Raw genomic sequence first — 20,601 nt, 5'->3', positions numbered from 1 at the left:
AGAGACTTAATCACAGTACCTGTGTTAGAACTGCCAGTCTTAAAGGAACCATTTCACCTTTTCTAACTGTCAGTGAAGAAGCTACTGTAGGAGTTCTAACACAAGAATAGGGAGATAAAAGAAAACCTACTGCATACTTGTCTAAGCTATTAGACCCCATATCTTGAGGTTAGCCCACATTGTGTCCAGGTTGTAGTACCAACTGCCTTATTGGTAGAAGAGAGTTTGTGTGTACCCTTCAGGAGAGTAAGGAGCAAATTATTATTATTATTATTTTTACATGTTACCCCACCCCCCCAGAGAGATTGCTCCTTTTTTGAGGCATGATTGTTAATGAAGGAAAAGCGGAGGCGGGGGGGGGGGGGGGGGGGGAGAAATGAAGGCAGAAATCTGCTCCTCAACCTCTTAGAAAAGCATGGTGCCAAACTCTCCCCCGTGGAGATGGAGTGGGCACAGAATAATTGGTCCAATTTAGAGGGATTTGTGGATCATATAAGTTCTCTCTGCAAGCAAACTCGTACAGGAGAGGAAAAGGGAAAATCAATCATTTGTGCAGTTGGCACATGGCAATGAACAACACACGGCAGAAACCTGGATTGTTCTGTCCTTGAAGGAATTGGTTACATACCTGCAGGACCAAGTAGAAGACCTTAGGGGACAGTCAGGAAAAGAAGAACATTCAAAAGCCCTTCTTCAGCAAGCCCTTAGAGAACAGTTGGTAAAAGAGAGGGAGATTAATGGTAGTTCCCCAGGAAGTGACTTCTATCCAGGAGAAAATCTGGAGGATGTGAGAGCCCACAAGGACAAATCAGAAAACCTGGCAACCCTTCTCTGCCGTCCGATAGAAACTGGGCATGCATATGAAGAGAGTGAAGGTCAGAGTGAAGGGTACTCTGACGTGAGCATGGAGAAGGTCCCCTATTCTGCTACTGGGCTGGCCAAATTAAAGGAAGATTTTGGTTTTACCCATAGGAAATCAGAGACAGAATAAGTGTGTGAAGTGCCACTAACAGGGGGAGAACAGATCCTGTTAATTGAAAAGGAATCAAAGGGTTACTGGGGATTTGGAAGGTTTTTCACCACTCGCAACCACTATGCCCTGTGGTCCCTTACTCCAAGAGCTGCTTATGGGGATGATTACTCCCCGGGACAACTGATGTTGATTGATTTGCTGCACATTGGTCCTGTCCCTTTAGCCCTCAAGGAGCCTCTTAACAAATACATCTGGCAGGCTCAAGACTAGCAGGAGGAAATGTACAAAATAAATGATCTGGATTTCACTCACCTTTCAACTGCGGTTCATCTGGGACCAGGAAGTGCTTTTTTGTTTTCTTTTCTTTTCCAGTTATGCCTTCTCTAACCTTGGTTCCTCTGGAACAGGGAAGTTGTCTCTTTTTTGTTTTCCAGATGGTAATGAATGCCAATCCTGTTGCTGTGCCTCACGTGCTCCCTTCTCACCCTGCTCCTTCCCCTGGGATCCCTGTGGTTCAGTGTTCAAAAGGCTTAACCATTTGAACCACAGTCAAGCACAATAATGAAATATATTAAGGAAATGAATGGGGCCAGGATAGTACTGACTGATTCCCGCAACTCTGAGGAGATGCAGGACGAAGAATAGAAATAGGGTGTCAGTTGCAATAAGTGATGTACGTGCATTGCAACACTCTGTGGTGTTCCCTATCAGCACTGGGAATTCATCAGCAGTTCTTATCTAATGTATTATCTCAGTGGGAAAGAACTAATATAAAAGACCACCAGTTAATTGTAGATGCACTTGCCATAACTCAAGTAATGTCTCCCTGGCTCTTCTTTGTAGGAGGTAAAGGAAACGCTTTACCCACTGAAATTTGAAAGGTGATTTGGGACAATGCAAACAAATTTGGAAGGGAATTTCAATCTTGGTGGCATCTAGTTAATGTCACTTAGGATCATGCCACTAACTATGCCACAGCTTTAGTCCTGACAATACACAACACTTTGGTATATACCATATACCCAGTCATTGTGCTGGGACTGATTCACAATGGGGTTATACTCTGCCTGTTACAAATCAGAGTTTGGGCCCAGCAAAATGGGAACAAGTGGCAAACTGTTGATGTTAGGTCATGTGCTGTAGGGAAACAAGAGGATTTATTTGTGAGACGAATACCATCATGGCTCAAGACATTTGTCTTGACACTGAGCAAAGTATTTGCCATGTTCAGAGGAATTCCAATGAGACCCTTGAATTAGTGCTCATATATATTGGAAAAGGATACGTGTATATGAGAACCTCTTATTATTTTATACTCGTAGGTAATATTACTGCAGATACAAGCAATCATTCAAATGTCTCTGTAAGTTTACTAACATTATGGGATGTGACTTTAATTATTCAGTTCCAGTTACATCGTATCATTATGATCCAAGTACACATTAATCCAAGATTTACTTCTTACCCCAACTGGAATGAATCTTGCTTTAGTGAAGAAATCACTGCAACATGATGATCTGTACCAACTAGAATGCATCTGAGATAATGGTCAGAAAAAAAACCACCAACACCAAACAAACAAACAAAAAAACCTCTCTGATTGCTGTTCACCATGTCCTGGAAAGGGTGAAGAAGGACGGAGAACACCACTGGAGGGAAATGCTTCTTAGATGGTCACCAAGAGCAAGAAGAGTTTGGAATTCTGTGCTTCACCTAGATGTGATCTCACTAATCCTAACACTGCTGTGTTCATTGCTTGTAGTCATATTGTATGTGAAAGTCTGGCAGATGCTGAGGTGACTTGCGCAGCTTGAATTACCCAAGGAGTCTGAAAGTTGTGCTAGGTATTCAATTACTTATACTAGCATCTTGGTGATCTGTGGGTAAGGCAAGTTCTATTACGTGCACTGATGGCGTTCACATGTTGTTCCTTGGCTTTTGTGTGATTTTAAAATGTATCTTCCCCTTCTCCCCTCATTCTCCTTAAAGCTTTCTTTCTTGATACCAGCATTGGACAGTGATAACAAGCTTGGCCCAGACGGGTGGTGTGAGAAGCTGGGACAACATGTGGCTCAAAGCTTGTTCGGAGGGAGTTATCTGAGACATGAGAAGCTGGAGAATGGTTGGCTCAAAGCATGTTCAATGATAGCCATCCAAGGCATGACCTGCCCAACAAGTTTTTGGAGTTAATGGCTGACTACTGCGAGCACAGTGGTAAGAGGACAGATGCTCTGTTTCTCCTGATGAAAAAAATTGTGGGTCCCTTGACAGCTACCGTTGTCATGATGGACAGTACCAGGTGGCCCTGATTATTGGGGTAGATGGGCCTGAATAATTAGGAGGACGAACTGGTACCCCATCTGCCAAAATGCAGCCATGTAAATCAACGAGATGTCAGCTGCTGCCTCAACCTGCTGCCTCCCCATAGGCCAGTGTGACATCACTGGTGGTGACTATAGGTGCTCTGTAAACTGTTTGCTAGAATTTCTTTCTTTGCGTTCACTAGTTTCCCCATCTCCCCCACATCCCTTAGTAGCTCAGAACTGTAATGCTGATTATGCTCTGACTCAATACTTGTTTATACTGCGATAAATCATAAAAGGGTGATGAAATTGTTATTCTTACCAATCATTTTATATATATATCTATATATAAGAAAAAGAGGGGGAATTGTGAGAGGTAAATTGTGTTGCGCAGTGGAAAATTTAAGTATTTCTGTATTTGTATGTATTCTATATGTATATTTCACAGGAAAATGTGTCTTTCACAAAGAAAGCTCCAAAACAGAGTAATGTAGAGACTGAGGTGTTGTGACCTAGGTAGAATGGGCACAGGTACTATGTAAGGTAATTGTATAGGGTAGGGGAGAGTTTGGTACAGAACAGAATGAGTGTGATAACTTTTGAAAACACTGTCCTCCTGTTGCCATAAAAAGTGAAGAATGTGGCTAAAAGTAACGGGTTGGAAACAGGCATTGTAAAGAAATAGAAGGCAGCAAAAGCATCGGAAGATAGGGAGCTGGAGATGTGGAATCCATGAGTACCAGGAGAGGCATTACCTGCATTGGAACCAAGGTATCTTGTGGAATGCATTTCACTAAGGAGTAGTGGGCGTGTGTCTGTGACTGAATAAAGGCCTCTGTGCATAATAATGAATAAACTCAAGGAGATGATCGCTTGTTGAATGAAGATCATCTCATCTCACATCTCACCTCACCTCATCCCCCTTCTCTCCTCTGAGTTTACTGATCTCATTATCTCATCATCTTCCTCCCATCAGACACTGCCACCATTCTGTCTGCTTTTGGGTTAAAGAATGAAATTTTACTTGCTCTGGGTGCTACATGAAGGCATCAGGCCTTTCTGCCACTCCAAATAATGCGTCAGCACCTGAGCTCAGCGTGTACACTGCAGCTTGGGCCTGGTGAGGGCCCAGGGAAGGGAACTCCAGGCAGCGCAGCTGCCAGAGCAGCCTTTGGTGCTGACTCTGCACACAGGCATTCTCCTGCCTGAGTCACTACCCTTGCTTTTCCAAATAAACAGAAAAAATAGGCCAACAGCCACTTTCCATCACTTGTAGCTGCCTGTTGCTAGGGTTCTGTTTCATAAACTGCCCTTGAGCCAGCCCCCACCCCAAGGTGGGCCCAGCTGTGAGCACAAGGAGGCTCTGACCTACGGCTGGTCAGTAGGGCTGTCCTCCTGCCCTCCCAATACACCCACCTTGCTTCCCTCCCCTTACTCCTCCAGCTCCTTGCTCGAGCTGGGAGTGAGTGCTATCTCTAATGGTACCTCTGACTGTGCTGAAGGATGATAATCAATGTCACCTTTAATTTTTCTTACATGGTTATCCCCTTTAATGGAGCATGTTGCTGTAACGCGGAACAAATCTGCTTTGGGTTAAGTTGGAGATGGTTATTTATTTTTCTTTCAGATCAGAGATTAATATTGTTGTATGACCATTGGCAGTAACCTCTTTTTCCATAGCAACACTAAACGGAACATAAACTATGAGTCATAAATTCTTTCTGGAGAACTTTTTTGTAATTAAGATCATTCCAGAGTTCCTAAAATATATATAGCTCTGATGTAACACCTTTGATATCCCTTCGTTTGAACAAACAGGCAGAAAGAGGAGACTTTCATTATTTTCTCTCTTGTAGGCTGATCCCAGCACTACACAAAGCGCTGTTCGATATTTGGTGCTGCTGGGTGGCTCCTGGAGCCTCCACAGTGATGTTTCCCTTACAGAAAGGGAAGAGGTTTCCTTGCTTTCACTGACCTTAATCAGCACCAACCTTCTGCAGAACTTGTGTTCTCTCACCATGGCTAGCAAGCTGGGCTCTGACAGCTCGTGCTGGCCCTGTCATACCTGATAGCTGCAGGTTGCACAAGCATCACTGCTCTGTCTGTCTGCAGCTCTCCAGTACGTCGTCTTCCACTGAGCACCAATGCAATATACAGCCCAAAGTCAGCCTAATTCAGAAATAATCCCCACCCTTCTCCCTTCCTTAGACAAAAATCCTGTGCTGGAGACACTTAACCCCACAGTTCCTTGGGATAGCTCAAGACACTACATCATCACCAGAGGTTGTGAGACTTCTTTTTTTAACGTGTTTTATTTTGGAAGCTGTCTCCCACGTCTCCCTTGCAACCCAATCAGCTGCATGCTGGTGCAAAGCTCTCAGAAACTGATGGAGTCTGTTGCAGCAGCAGAATTAGGAATGAAGATAAGGAAACTAAGGCCACCCACATGCAATCAACAGTCATGATGAGAAGTTTGTGCCTTTTAGTGCTCTGGAATGCTAAACAGCTAAGCCCAGCCCAGGGCTGATGCAGCAGCAGCACCAGGAACACCTGGCTCTGCCTTGCCTGGACAGCACACAGCTGCACGCTCAGGCTTGTGCCAGCTGAGAGCCTTGATGTTGCCCTTGCATTTCACTCCCTGTAGAATGCAAACCATACATCATCCCATAGTGGTTCCTGTGCACAAAGAAGGAACAACCTGCAGAGCAGAGTGAACTGCAGAAGATGAGCCAGAACAACAGAAATGTGGAGGTGGCCAGGAACCTCTGGAGATGGCCTGTCCAACACCTCAGCTCACAGCAGGTTTCTTAGGGCTGTGCACATGGGTGTTCTGAATGTCTCCCAAGATCAGGACCCGCTGCCTCTCAGGCCAGCTCATCAGTTGCGTAGAGGTGCAGGTGGCATCAACAGTGCTAAATACTGAAAATGTGCAAGAAACATGCGGTAAGAATGCAGAGGATGCCAGTGCTGCAGACTATGTACAGATGCATCATTTAGACCCAATACAGGGAACAGCCTACGTACATAAATGCAATGCTCTGTGCAAGGAAACGTGTCTTACTTCTCAGCTCCTTGGCTCCCAGTGTCCTGTGCTATTCATTTAAAGTGAGCTTCAGCATCTTCTCAGTGTGGTGCCAACTCTGATTATATATACCCTTATATTACTTGTTCCTTCTAACATGCCTGTAGGCAAATGAGCCCCATGAGAGTGACAACATGAACTGCATTAACCAGTTGCCTGGTCCCTGAGTCATTACAGCTCAACAAAGCACCAAGAAAGACACGGAAAAGGGAACAGTGGGAATGTCCAGCTAGCAGCCAACAAATTATGAATGCATACAAGTTGTCTATATTTGCAGAGTCAATTGTCATTTCCACGATATCACAGAGAAAGCTATATGCAGTTTGTGACTTCTAAATAACCCACATTTTCCTACCATGTTTAACATTCTTCTGTTGACAACTGGCAGAGATTGAAAGTCAGCAAGCAGGTTATGACTGAACACAGTAAAAGGTGACGTGCTGTGTAAGACCTGTGTAAACAAGTCCTACATAAATTTGAAAAGAAGAGATTTTCTGTTTGCATGTCCAGATGTAAGCTCTTTGGAAGAATGACTATGTCCTCTGCAAGCTGCTGCACACCTCTGCAAACAAAACCTAAGCCTACAATACACAATGCATGCATTTCTGCCTTAGGGTCAGCAGCAATCTCAAACTAGATCATGCTATGCAGTAGCTCTAATACACTTTGTATGACATATATGTAATATATATGTGTGATGTCTAGTCCCAAATAAAGCAAAATTTTTACACATTTGGGAATTTTAAAAAATTCTTTCACTAAAAAAGAAACCGGTTTACAGAATCCTATAAAGCCATCAGATTTTCTTAACCAGTTCCCAATACATCTTAACAATAAGGTACCTGCCGTTCAGTTGGAAGAATTAAGAATGGTATAAGTGCATGGGAGGAGAAAGCGAGTAGAAAAATACAGATGAGAAATGTAAAAGTGGGTTGTGCATGGAGAAAGGCACATACAACGGAAGCCATTGGAAGCAAATCCAGCTTTCCTCCCTCCGCATCCCCAGTCTTCATCCTCTTGCTTTGCCAAGAGTTTTGCTATATTAAAATACGAGCAATCATGTTGGCTGAGCCACTCCTTCACGTTTGGCCTCCCTCAGGAGTTGCTCCATTCTCACATATCTGCTGAGAAGTAACTCATGCTGCCTGGTTTTCCCTTCCTTAGCCCTGCATTTTTCTGTTCCTTCTCATAGCACAGACCTGTGGTTTCCCACCTTGTTATGCTGTCCTGAGGTCAGAAACAGCTTTCTCCTGCTCCCGTCTTTGCATTTCCTAGGTTGTTTCCCGGCATTTTCTCCTATTTTCTGTATAATGTGCTATATAACTCTCATAAAATAATGGAATAAAATTCCCAGCAATAGCTCACAGGATGCAAATTAATGAATAAAGTTTCCCATAGCTGTTACTTGGATCATTTTCTATACAGAAGAGAAAAACTTAGGGACAAAATGATGAAGAGCTTTGTAGTCAATGGAAAGTAGTAGAGCTTGTAGTCAGTGGTTGGACTAGATCATCTTAGTGGTCTTATCCAGCCTCATTAATTCTGTGAAAACCTATATATTTGGACTCTTAGAAGTGAAAAATCCTTACCTGCTTGTCTGCTGCTTTCAATTTTCAGAGCGTTCTGACTTTTCTTACAGTGCCTACACTACCACACTAGTCAGCATTCATCTTGAAAAACTGAACAAATTCAAGCAGTCTCCATTTGTGACATGTGATGTCAGTCAGAATCTGTGCCAACAAGTGGGAGAGAAGTTTTTAGAGAAAAATCAGAGATGAGAGATCTTCAGTTGGTGTTTCTCAATAGAGTAGAAAAGTTAACCAAATGGAAGCTCTGATAGTAGTAGTTTTGTAATACAGAAAAAGTTTCTCATTTTCAGGATTTCACAAAATCCCTTTGCAAGCCTCTCATGCTTGGCTTTGCACAACGTTTCTCAGACAAAGGCAATGTTCGCACCGAGACAGATGCAAACTCACTCCTCCTGTCCTTCAAGCCAGCTGGAAGACATGGCAAATGTCAGACACTACCCAGCTAATGCTCCACGTCTGTCACCAGCTAGAGCAGGGTGCCACACTAACTACCTCCACATGACAACTGGTAGCAAAACATGCACATGGTGAGATCATCTGTTAGGCAACTGAGCCAGTGTTTCATCTGCACGAGCAATGCAGTCGTAGGGGAGTCTTACTCCACTGTTGATCTGTTAATGCCAAAACTACCCAAATAACCAAAGAAAATCAGATCTGTAGACTATATTAAAAAGAAAAAAAAAGAAAAAAAGAAAAATCTGAGAAAATGTTTCTACATGTAGTAAGTACTAAAGCTATAAGGAAAAAACAAAAAACTCTACTTGGAACTTAACTGGTTTGCTTCTTATAACAGAGTGTGACAAAATTACTTTGATGCATCCCTACTGGAGCAATGTGAAAGAACATTCCGGCTCTATAAATCTTAATCACTGCACTACCACACAGTGTTTGGTGCCCACTCTCATTGTCTTTGTACAACTTACTATTTCGACCCCATTTTAGTCTCTAAGATTACAAATTATTAAATAAGCTCTGCCATCTTTCACTGAGCAGTACTTATATTCAACTATGCAGCTGGCCGCATACTGCAAAAAACCATTAGCTGAAAAAAAATTATTTGACAGGAAACAGAATTTCCTCTTCTCCACCTAATGCATTGAAGCAAGTTGCAGTGACTTTGCTTCCTTCCAGCACTTAACAAAGCACAAGGTGAGCCTGGCAAGAACCTGCAGATATCAAACTTCCACGGTCATCCGCACTGAAAGCTGTTATTGTTATTTCAACTGTTATTTCAATGGCTCAGTCGCACCCTTCGTGAGAAGCGGTCCTTTCTTTCTAACAGTCAGGAAAGTTCTTTTGCAAAATAATCCCCTTTATGCAATGTGATATTTTCATATTTTTGCGTTCAGCTTTGCATGCTATGTGAATACTACCTGGTGAAGAGAAGGCTGCTACATTTAATGTATATTGTAGCTTCTTAACAGATTTAATACAGGAACCATCTCCTGTTGCTCCTTCGCTATCCTGCTTTGCTGCTGTGCCTGCTGCTGCCTTTCAAGATTCTTGCTTGTTTTCTGTCCGCAGTGTATTACTATTACGACCTTGGTTTGCATTCACAGGTTGCTTTTCACCAGGATTCCACTAGCCTATGTTAACCTTCGTAGCCACCTAACTATGCTTGCGGGTTTTTTTCTGTTGCTTAGGTTTTCATTGTTGTTTTGTGGAGGAGAAAGGGAGGCGCTCCTGACATCCACTAGCAGTAGCATCTTAGAATCATGTCTTCCATCATCCATTTATTTACATCTATCTCAGCCACATAGCAAAAGTCCTTGTGCTGCTGCTTGCATTGAGATCTTACCACATTTGTGCGTAAACTACCCACAAGTGCCATTTTCAGAAACAAAATCGGTGTTTAAATTCAGTGAGAGGTAAGTATGGGGAGCTCGATTCCACTCTTGCATACAAGGACTTAGTTTTGGGATGAACGCACTGAAGACAGTGAAGTCTTTGCAGCACAGCAGATAAGGGTGACCCGAGTCCCCTTGCACAGACAGGCTTATATAATACAGAAACTGTATTAGTAGGAATACAGAATCCCTATCGGAGCATCTCATAAAGGCAGACAGCGTCACTCTGCTTCCTCCAGGTCTAAAAGCCTGACCTGGGAGTACTACAGAGGCAACCGATAAATTCGAATAAACTACTGCACACTTTGCATCTGATTATAGCCAAGTTGCATAGTTTCAGTATGTAATGTAGCCTATAAAAAAACCCTTCTTGGAACACCGATAGAACATCTGCAAGACGTTTCCTCAGATTCAAGGTAAAGCACCCAACTACTGTTCTGAAGAGTAGGATATGTGATATCTTAATTCTCACTCAAACACTTCCTGTTTATCTTCATGGAGGACTATCTCAAATATTAGCTTCCAGAATTGATAAGGGACATATTAAACAAACAAGGTGCCTGTATCATAAAAAAGCTGGCTGTCAGCCAGATAAGTGATGCACTTATCTGGTGCCTACAACTTAAGCATTACTATTCAAGCTTTCCTTGCAGCGGTATTTTCTTCTACAGCCTGCAGTTTTTTTTTCTTCCAGCAATACACAGAAGCATATCTAATAGAGTAGCTTACAGGGAGAGTTCAGCCACCCCCTTGTATGTGACAAATGAGACATTTCTTAGCCAGCTCAGCTGCACACTGCTCCTTTCCCCTTCAAGAGCTCTGGTGAGGGCTTCAGGGCTGAGATACAATTTTGTTGCTCCATTATCATGCAGTGATGAAAGAAATAACATCTTAATTGTCTTCCATTGGCAAGATAGTGAATTGTTCCTCTCTAAAACAAGAAGGCAGCAAAAGGAGGAACAACATGAGCACTCATTTTTCTCTTCCAGTCAGCAATTAAAACACTTGTCAAAAATGTGAAAATCGGTAAAATCAGTGCAATACTTGGAAGCTTGACAATTCTAATTTTAGAAGAAGCTTGACAATTCTAATTTTACAAAAACTCTCACCTAACACTCTCAGCTAATCAGCTTTACCAAAGCTGAATTGTTCCTTGAAATTAATGGGGCTTCCTGCGGATTATGCTGTTTCTCAGCATGCATTAGACTGGTAAGAAAACCCAGCAAATTAGAAAGAGATTTTGCAGTAGATCTACAATAACCTGTAAGGAGCTGCTCCTCATTAAAGAGGAAACAAAACGAGACAGAAAATAATGAGTTTCCATAGGCATCCACTACCTTCCTCACCCCGTACCGCACAAATGCCTAAACACCTACTGTATCTCCTGGTACACGATGAATTCCTGACTCCCTGCAGATGACTTAGATCTTTTCAAACCTATTTTTTTTTTTTTTTTAACCTCAGTATTCTCACAGTGTGGAGGATAAATGCTAGTGTTTGCCACTCGTATGTACCACCTGGAGGCAGTAATGCTGTCAGAGCTCGGCTTGCCAGCTTCTTTTCCCGGCACTCAGCCTTCTGCTGCTCTGAGTCTGAAGTAAAGCGATGAAAGAAGTTATATTACTCACGCAGGCCATAAATACCAACAGCTCTGCCACAGATTTAGAAGCTCATGTATTTTTCTACAAAACTTCAGAAAGATACCAAACTTTAGCCCATCCCCAAGGAACCATCCTCTTTCATGCCAGGCTTGCTCATAATCTGTTCCCTGCACAATGTGGCTCTGAACCATAACTGTGGCTCTCAGATACTGCCACAATAAAGCGTAAATAGTGGAAACGAGCAGGTTTTTCCCCAGAGGATTGCTTCCAGGCACTTGTCTCACAGCGATAAACAGGCATCCAGGCAGCGACACAGACTATACTGCTCCCAGAATAGTTTGTACATTTGCAAATCTCACAAGAGGTGAAGGAGAAGACTACTCTCTCAGGGATATCTTTTCCAAAAAGAAAATACCAAAATCAGGTTGAGACGTGGGCAGCCTGCTGGCACGCTGCTTGCCTTAAATGTAGCAGCACAGGCTGTATGTGAGCACTGCCATCTACACATGGCAGAGATGGGGCACTGCTGAAGTGGGTGTCTGGATCCACACGGTACAACGCAGCTTCCAGCTCCAAGGTTTTGTCTCCAGTCCCCAGGGAGCCTGGGCTGAGCCCTCTTGCTACAGACATATAGGCAAAATATCAGTTATCACAAAAAAAGGCTCAGTAAAACTAGATAATTATAGAGCTCCAAGTTACCAAAGAACAGAAAGTCCCTTTATGGCAGAAGTATTAACTTATTATTTAGCATTCCTACTTTTCTAGCTGTGTGTGTCAAACAGACCGCAGTGAGCAGATAAGAAATGCTGGCAAAATCAAAGCAGAGATGAGCGAAGCAGCAACCGCGAGAGCCATCCACTGCAGCAGGGAGACAGAGCAAGGAGCTGAGACAAGCCAAGTGTACTTTCAAACTTCAAAAGTCATTAAATCTATCTTAGAAATAACTGGGACATTACAAGGCTGTGAGAACACCAATTTTATCTCCTACGTGGACTCCGTGGCATTACTCGTGGCCAGGGCTGCTGCAAGGAATGAGTGTAGAGACAAAAAATAATTAGCTTTCCTCATTCAGCTCAGAGGGGAATTTTCATGTATTGGTATTTGTAGGGATGTTTACATTTGCTTTCCAGCAAGCTGTGAGGGCAGAATTAAAAACTAAAACTATTAATATGGGAGTGCTGCGTCGTTCAATGACGCAGCTGATGTGTACATCTTTCTCTGCATTACAAGTGATCCCTTCAACTGCACGAGCACAACCACAGCAGTTTGCATATCCAGGAATGAACACATGTCACGCAGTGTCAATGCGAGGAATGCTATAAATGACGCACAGACAGGACCTGCAATATTTCCCAGTCCTTTGGAGATAGAAAACAGTTCTCATCAGCAGTATTACTGAAAACCAGTGACAATGAAGCCACGCAATATGGATGTGGTCACTTACAGAGAGACACAAAAAGGTCCCGAGGTCATTAACTTGCACAGTTCAGACAAACAACTAGCTGCCTCCAACAGGACTGTAGAGCAATGAGAGCACTTTAAAATTAAGTGTATTTTGTGTTACTTAGTTCCTCTTCCCTGAAGACTTGATTTCCCTTTAATAAACTTTTTTAAAAAATTTCTTATTAAAGCAATTGATTCGTGTTTGCAAGAGAGGAAAATTAACTTCCTACACGCCAGGTAGTGTGGTGGGAGCTCCAACCAGCAGTCCCTCTCAGCCAGAGCTGCTAGTCAAACTCTGGCAGAGGTTTATCATCACATCTGTAACACAAGAACACAGCCCACAGCCACCACCATCCTGTGGCACCAGCTGAGATTGGAGAAGCTCACGATGGGCGGTGGCATTTTGTAGCTGCTCCCTAGCAGGCTGCTCACTGAGCTATTTTATCTTTGGGAGCTTTGCTCTAGCTGACACACATGGAAAAGCACCGAAAACAGGCTGTGGGGGGAGTGGAGGGAAGGTGGATGATGAGACGTGGGACTCTGAGGGTGGTGCTCCCCGAGGCAGGCTGCCCAAGCTCCCACAGGGATGTTACTCATCTCCTCCACCAGCACACAGGAGGCTTCCATTGATCACACAATGCTAAGCAGCTGTCTGGAAGTGCTCAGCACATCTATCGTTTTCACAATCTAAAGGAGAGGAGAAAATCAAATGCAATGTTAATTCTCCTACAAAAGAGAGCCACAATGGAAACATGCCCTGTATCCTACTGTCAAGAATTCCCACTGATCTGAGGCCTTTATACTGTACAAGGTTCTTTTCTTTAAGATTGAAGGCTGGAACAGTTAATCCTCTTCCATATGCTATATTTGTTTCCAAGCTGTGCAAACACATGCATTAAGAACATAGATACTAACACAGAGCTAACCAGAGCCTGGAGGGGTGTAGCCTCCAAGGCTTCACTCTTCCTCCTGGCTTTTGTCATTACTGGTGGTGACGTAACACACAAACTTCTCAGAGCACTGCTGCTTGCAGGGATGACTTAGTGCTGCATACTACAGGTAGCTCTGGCATACACAGCACTACAAGATTGTCCAACTTCTGATTTTAGCGTCAAAATGGGAATTTCATTGAACACAACTTCACCAATTACAATCCTGCAACTTAAAACTCTCCACTTTCAAAATGCATCTATCTTAATGCTATGCAAACAGCTACTCAAAGTGAAATGATCAAGTGAACGCAACTGTTTCCCCGATGTCAAAAGAGGAGCAGAAGCTAACAGTATGCCAATAAAATTCACGTCATTTGTTCTTCCCTGCAACAGAATGATGTGATGCACCCAGGTTCATAACGTTCCTTTCAGCACAGCTCCTTTCTCTTGCCCTTTCAAGGCCAGTGTTTCCTCCCCCCACTTGCAATAAATTGGGTAAAAAGGGCTTGAACAAAATTGCCAGCCACACCAACAACTTGCAGGGCCCTTGTTACAGCCCCAGTCATCCACCCCACATCCTGCTCCCGCTCTGTCAAGTTGTAGAGCAGTTTGCACTGCAGCCATGAAACGACTGCAATGCACGCAGGGCACAGGAGCCAAGAGAAACATCCAAGGTGTTATTAAGAGTCACTAGAAAATCTTACAACACTTAAAGCATCACAACCAGTTATTTTTACCTAGGGTTCTAATGATTAACAAGATGCCAAAACCAGATGCATAGAACTTGCCCTGAAAGTGCAGGAGAGGGAATCAGGAGCAAGTCCTCAGTACCACTGAAATGTCACAAAAAGAATTATTATTGTTGACAGTTCCGCTGCTGCACATCCATTCAGCTGAAAATCTGCCCTCTGACAGCACAGAGGTGGCTAAAATGCTACAGCAGATAAGCGTTACTCTCCAGCTCAGAGCATATTATGCCTTGTAAGATGAAACTTTCAGAAACCACCATTCCTTCTGTTCCAGACATGCACAGGTACTTTTAGTTCATAGCTCTACCTCCTTTCCACCATGAATGAGTCAGAGGTTTCTGAATATCAACTGAGATAAGGATGTGGTGCTAAATGCCCTGTGTGCCTTGCTGCGTGCCATCACAGAGCACATGCTTACCCTGTAAAGCGGGGCAAAAGCAGGAAACAGCATCTGCTCCAGCGAGCAGCTACATTCCAGTGGAAAGTATGTCACCAGAAGGAATGCTACTTATTCCTAATGTTTGTCATTAGTGGAGACAAATGTTCCTGGCACATCTCTTGCTGCAGCAGTGGAGTTAATCCCACACCCTCAGCAGTTAGCGGGGCTGTTCTCGCCCTGTGCCCCAAGTGCACTTCTTCTGAGCAGAAGGCACTGAGCTGTTGCAGCCTGCTGACCTACAGAGCAACACAAGTGGTATGTGAGAGGAGAGGGGTAGCCAGCAAACTGGGATGTGTCACCATGCTGTGATTCACCACTCACTTATGCAACAAAGCGCATAGTCCAAGGACACACTGAATCCACACTCGGCATTTTCCTCTCTAGGTAGAGTTCGCTCCACAGGATTTCCCCTTCCACTCTGGCTGCAGATAGTCAAGGTCAGCCACACAGCAGGCCCAGAACACAGTGGAAACCAGCATCAGCCCTGCTATGACACCTCAGGGTGGCAGATTTGGAACCTGGGGCATCAAAGCCGAGCGTGGTGTGGCACAGCCCCCCAGCACCTCAACCCTCTGCCATGAAGTTTTGCCAGCAATGGGCAGTTTTCAGCTCAGAATTCACTTGTTTGGCTCTCTCTGTTACTGAGGACCTGCCCTGCAAGCAGGCAGCCCCTCGTGGCGTGGAGGTTTTCTTTAACAGTGGACACATAACCTGGTCCTCCAAACTTTTGCAAGCATTTCCACGTAGCACCAAGCACTTTGCAGTGAAGCCCCATCTTACAAGCTGACCAATGGGAGAGCATGTTTGTGTGTTGTTGCCCTGGTCGTCCACATCCCATCGGACTCAGAGGAAACAAAAGGGAGGATGTAAATTCCCTCTACCTGTTCCTTTCACCTTGGCCTGCCCATCAGATATAAGGTGCTTGTCCCTATCTTAATTGGGTTAATCATAGGATCGGACAAACATCCACGAGTATCCATGGCTGTGCTGTACGCTTCCTCTCATTGAAAACAAGTCAAAGAAGCAATGATACAGATTCTACCTTCAGCAAGGCTTTTTTTTTTTTTGGCAGTCTCGAAGACAGAGTCATTAAAGAGGGAAACACGACCTAGAGCACAGAAGCTCAAGACTCTGTCCTCAGAGAGCAGTATCAGTGCTTCACTGTCAAACTGAAAGGCTATTTTCCATGATCTGTCTTAGATGACTTGAATACTTTCATAAATAATGTGGAGGATGGAAAAGAACACACTAATTCTGCAGATGACAAAAGCATTAAGGAAGTTTGAAGACAGAGCTAAAATGAACATGATTTTGACAAATCGGCAGAACAAACAGCCTTAGAAATGTAACCCAGTTTGTACTCTAGTGAAGAAAAATGCTATGCCCTATGCTTAGCCAGGATAGATCCCGTATGAAACAGGGAAGGCTTAAATCATAAAACGCAGTACATATAGGAAATCTCCATGGATTGACAGTAACAACAAACCCAGAAGTCCTTAGACCTCCTCTGAAACACTGCATTTACAAAGCTGTGGGTCAACTGAAGAGAGCCGAAAGTTCCAAAGTAAATAAAGCTGTCATAACTCTTTCAACTTTCCAGTGCCAAAAAAGGGAATATCAAAGGAAAGTTTGCTACCTGTCAGACATAAGAAGGACACTTCAAAACTAGGCAAGAATAATCTAGATATTATCTCCCTGAAGGAAGGGGAAAGAATATTGAGATTATATGTCAGCAGAGAGAATCAGAACAATAGGAGGGGAAGCTTTTCAACAACAGCCACCATGAGGCACTAGCAAGATTGCTTGGAGTGGCAGGAGAGCATCCATCGCCAGAGACTGCTAAGAGGATGGAAAAATTACTGCCAGGAATTACCTACCTGTGGCTGGACAATGTGGCAGGACTTGCTCTGCTGAAGAACTTTTGTACCATCAAGTCTTCAGTTAAGTTCACCAGCTACGGTGGGAACCAGCATAGTCCCAAGCTAGCCTGTGCCAGAGTGGTCATCAACATTCACTACGCTCAGCACACAGGAGCAAATAAGTTCTGAGAGGCTGACCAGTTATCAAAGCAGCACTGCTTAAAAATACCTGCCATCCTCCCAGGGTTATAAGCAAGCTTTGCATCAGAAACTTAAAAAGAGTTAACCGGTGACGGACCACAGGAAATATGAAATGATACACTCTGACTTGAAGGGCTTATGTGAATCCAGTCAAAACTTCCTGAAGTGGATGTCTCAGATCAGCCCATTAAGTCCCTACGCGGCAGCCAAATCAGTGGCCTCATTTTCAAACACATGCTGAACACTCCACAGCTCCTGTAGAGTTGAAGAGGAGCTGGTGATTGCTTGTCATATCTGAGAACTCAGGCCACTTCGGCTCTGAAATGTGAACCCGAAAGCAATTTTCTGTGCAGTTTTTCATAGTCCTAATCCTGGTGTTTTGTGCATACTTTCCTGAATTTTTTCTTTTCTAGGCCATTATTTTCTTTGTAATGTAAAAATAAATATTTCTCATTAAAGCAATTCCAAAGCTCCAACTTTGAAAATCTTCAGTGGGTGCAGAACTTTAGGCTGAGAACTACAGAACAGCGAAAATTTTACCATATCAAACACATTTTGCACTCCCACATCCCCTCCTGCATTAAGAATTATATTTGATAATATTTGACTTGCATTATAATCACATTTGGGCCCCCATCCTTCTTTTCCCTGCGTTAACCTTTAGATTATTGCATTTATCTTAAGTGGTGGCTTTTATTTATTTTAAAGAGTTGCAGCTCACGAGCCTTAAACTTTGTTTTCCTTTACTCTTTCCTTTTTTTCCTATTTACAAGCATTATAAACAATTAAACCAGATTTACAGAGGATGACAAGCCTATAGAGAATAATAGTCCTTACTTGACCCAAACCGCTTGTATCTCAGCTAAGTACTGGTGAATTACTGATCCATTTACATTATTTAAGGACCTGTTCCTTCAGAAACTTTTATGTATTCACACTGTCCTCATATTTCCTCACCTAAATACCAAAACGTGTCAATGATATCCTTGAACCCAAGTATGGAACGTGAACCATTGCCAGCAAGTACCTGCTGAGACCACTTCTACTGAATGCGAACATCAGCAGCTTCTGTTGCTTCACTACTTTTTTCTTTATCAGTATTACAAGGTGAGATTTCTTCATAGAATCGCTAAGGTTGGAAAAGACCCACAGGATCATCCAGTCCAACCATTTGCCCTTCACCAATGGTTCTCGCTAAACCATGTCCCTCAACACAACATCCAAACGCTCTTTGAACACCACCAGGCTCGGTGACTCCACCACCTCTCTGGGCAGCCCATTCCAGTGCCTGACCACCCTTTCAGAGAAGTAGTATTTCCTAACGTCCAGCCTGAATCTTCCCTGGCACAGTTTGAAGCCATTCCCTCTAGTCCTACCACTAGTCGCATGAGAGAAGAGGCTGACCCCCCCAGCTCACTACAACCTCCCTTCAGGTCGTTATAGAGAGCAATAAAGTCTCCCCTGAGCCTCCTCTTCTCTAGACTGAACAATCCCAGCTCCTTCAGCCGCTCTTCATAAGGCCTGTGCTCCAGACTCCTCACCAGCTTTGTTGCCCTCCTCTGGACACGCTCCAGGGCCTCGATGTCTTTCTTACAGTGAGGGGCCCAAAACTGGACACAGTACTCAAGGTGCGGCCTCACCAGTGCTGAGTACAGGGGGATAATTACTTCCATGTTCCTGCTGGCTACACTATTTCTGATACAAGCCAGGATGCCATTGGCCTTCTTGGCCACCTGGGCACACTGCTGGCTCATGTTCAGTCTAGCATCAATCAACACCCCTGGGTCCATTTCCTCTACACAGTCTTCCAGCCACTCTGCCCCAAGCCTGTAGTGTTGCCTGGGGTTATTGCGGCCAAAGTGCAGGACCTGGCATTTGGTCTTGTTGAATCCCATCCCATTGGCTTCAGCCCAGCTATCCAACCTATCCAGATCCCTCTGTAAGGCCTCGCTACCCTCAGGCAGATCAACACTTCCAGCCAGTTTGGTGTCATCTGCAAACTTACTGAGGGAGCACTCAATACCCTCATCCAGGTCATCAATAAAGATATTAAATAGGACAGGCCCCAGCACAGACCCCTGGGGAACACCACTCGTGACCAGTCGCCAGCTGGATTTAACTCCATTCACCACCACTCTCTGGGCCCAGCCCTCCAGCCAGTTCCTTACCCAGCCAAGAGTGTATCTGTCCAAGCCACGGACTGCCAGCTTCTGGAGGAGAATAGTGTAGGACACAGTGTCAAAGGCTTTGCTGAAGTCTAGGTAGACCACATCAACAGCCTTTCCCTCATCCACCAGACAGGTCACTAGATCATAGAAGGAGATCAGGTTGGTCAAGCAGGACCTGCCCTTCGTGAACCCATGCTGGCAAGGCCTGATCCCCCAGTTGTCCCCCACATGCCACGTGATCTCCCTCAAGACAATCTGCTCCATAATCTTCCCCAGCACCAAGGTCAGGCTAACAGGCCTGTAGTTCCCCGGATCCTCCCTGCAGCCCTTCTTGTAGATGGGAGTCACATTGGCAAGCCTCCAGTCTTCTGGGACCTCACCCGTCAACAAGGAGCACTGACAGATGATGGAAAGCGGCTCGGCTATCTCCTCCGCCAGTTCCCTCAGCACTCTCGGGTGAATCTCATCCGGTCCCATGGACTTGTGGCAGACCAGTTGGAGTAGCAGGTCTGTTTCCTCCTGAATTGTGGGGGGTTTAGTCTGCTCCCCAGCCAAGGCTGTCAGGTCAGAGAGTGGAGAAACCTGAGGATAACTGGTCTGTCTTTTAAAGACAGATGTAAAGAAGGCATTCAGAACGTCTGCCTTTTCCTTATCCTCAGTGGTCACATTCCCAGCCTCATCCAGTAGAGGATGGAGATTCTCCCTGGTCCTCCTCTTACTGTTGATATAGTTGTAAAAGAGTTTCTTGTTCCCTTTTACCCCAGCAGCCAGGTTGAGTTCAAGCTGGGCTTTTGCCTTTCTGATTTTCTCTCTGCACATCTTAACAACTTCTTTGTATTCTTTCTGGGTTGTCCGTCCCTTCTTCCACAGGAGGTAGATTCTCTTTTTCTCCTGGATCCTCAAGAAAAGTTCCCTATTCATCCACGCCGGTCTTCTTCCGCGCCAGCTCATTTTGCAGCTCGGGGGGACAGCCTGCTCCTGCACCTTTAAGACTTCCTTCTTAAAGAGCAACCAGCCATCTTGTACCCCTTTACTTGCTAAGACTGAGCCCCAGGGGACTCCCCCTACTAGTCTCCTGAACAATTCAAAGTCTGCCCTTCGGAAGTTCAAGGTAGTAGTTTTGCTGTTCCCCCTCCTGACTCCAGCAAGAATCGAGAACTCTACCATGTCGAGGTCACTCTGCCCAAGACAGCCCCCAACCTCTACATCTCCCACCAGACCTTCTCTGTTTGTGAACAGCAGGTCTAACAGGGCAGCTCCTCTTGTAGGTTCTCTTATCATCTGCATCAAGAAAGTTGTGTTCCATACATTCCAGAAACCTCCTAGACTGCTTCTTCTGTGCTAAATTATATTCCCAGCATATGTCGGGGAAGTTGAAGTCCCCCATGAGGACAAAGGCTGGCGATCACGCAGCT

General features: G+C 44.4%; 1 long non-coding RNA gene across 3 annotated transcripts in view; it reads right to left on the bottom strand.

Moving 5' to 3' along the window:
- Positions 1-5,476, bottom strand: part of LOC107053801 — a 30,804-nt gene extending 25,328 nt beyond the window's left edge. The window contains exons 1-2 of one of the 3 annotated variants that reach the window (XR_005861318.2): positions 2,439-5,476; positions 1,286-1,480 (exon numbers count right to left, since the gene is read on the bottom strand). This is a non-coding gene — a long non-coding RNA (uncharacterized LOC107053801). Of the gene's footprint in view, positions 1-1,285 lie in introns of all 3 variants that reach the window. The other 2 variants (XR_005861319.2, XR_005861315.2) reach the window with 2 other exon arrangements.
- Positions 5,477-20,601: the final 15,125 nt, after the last annotated feature.

The sequence above is a fragment of the Gallus gallus genome, chromosome 7, assembly GCF_016699485.2.
Source record: "Gallus gallus isolate bGalGal1 chromosome 7, bGalGal1.mat.broiler.GRCg7b, whole genome shotgun sequence".
In the NCBI taxonomy this organism is placed as follows: Eukaryota; Metazoa; Chordata; class Aves; order Galliformes; family Phasianidae; genus Gallus; species Gallus gallus.
The sequence above is the reverse complement of the archived record's forward strand: the minus strand, read 5'-3'. Positions and strand labels throughout refer to the sequence as shown.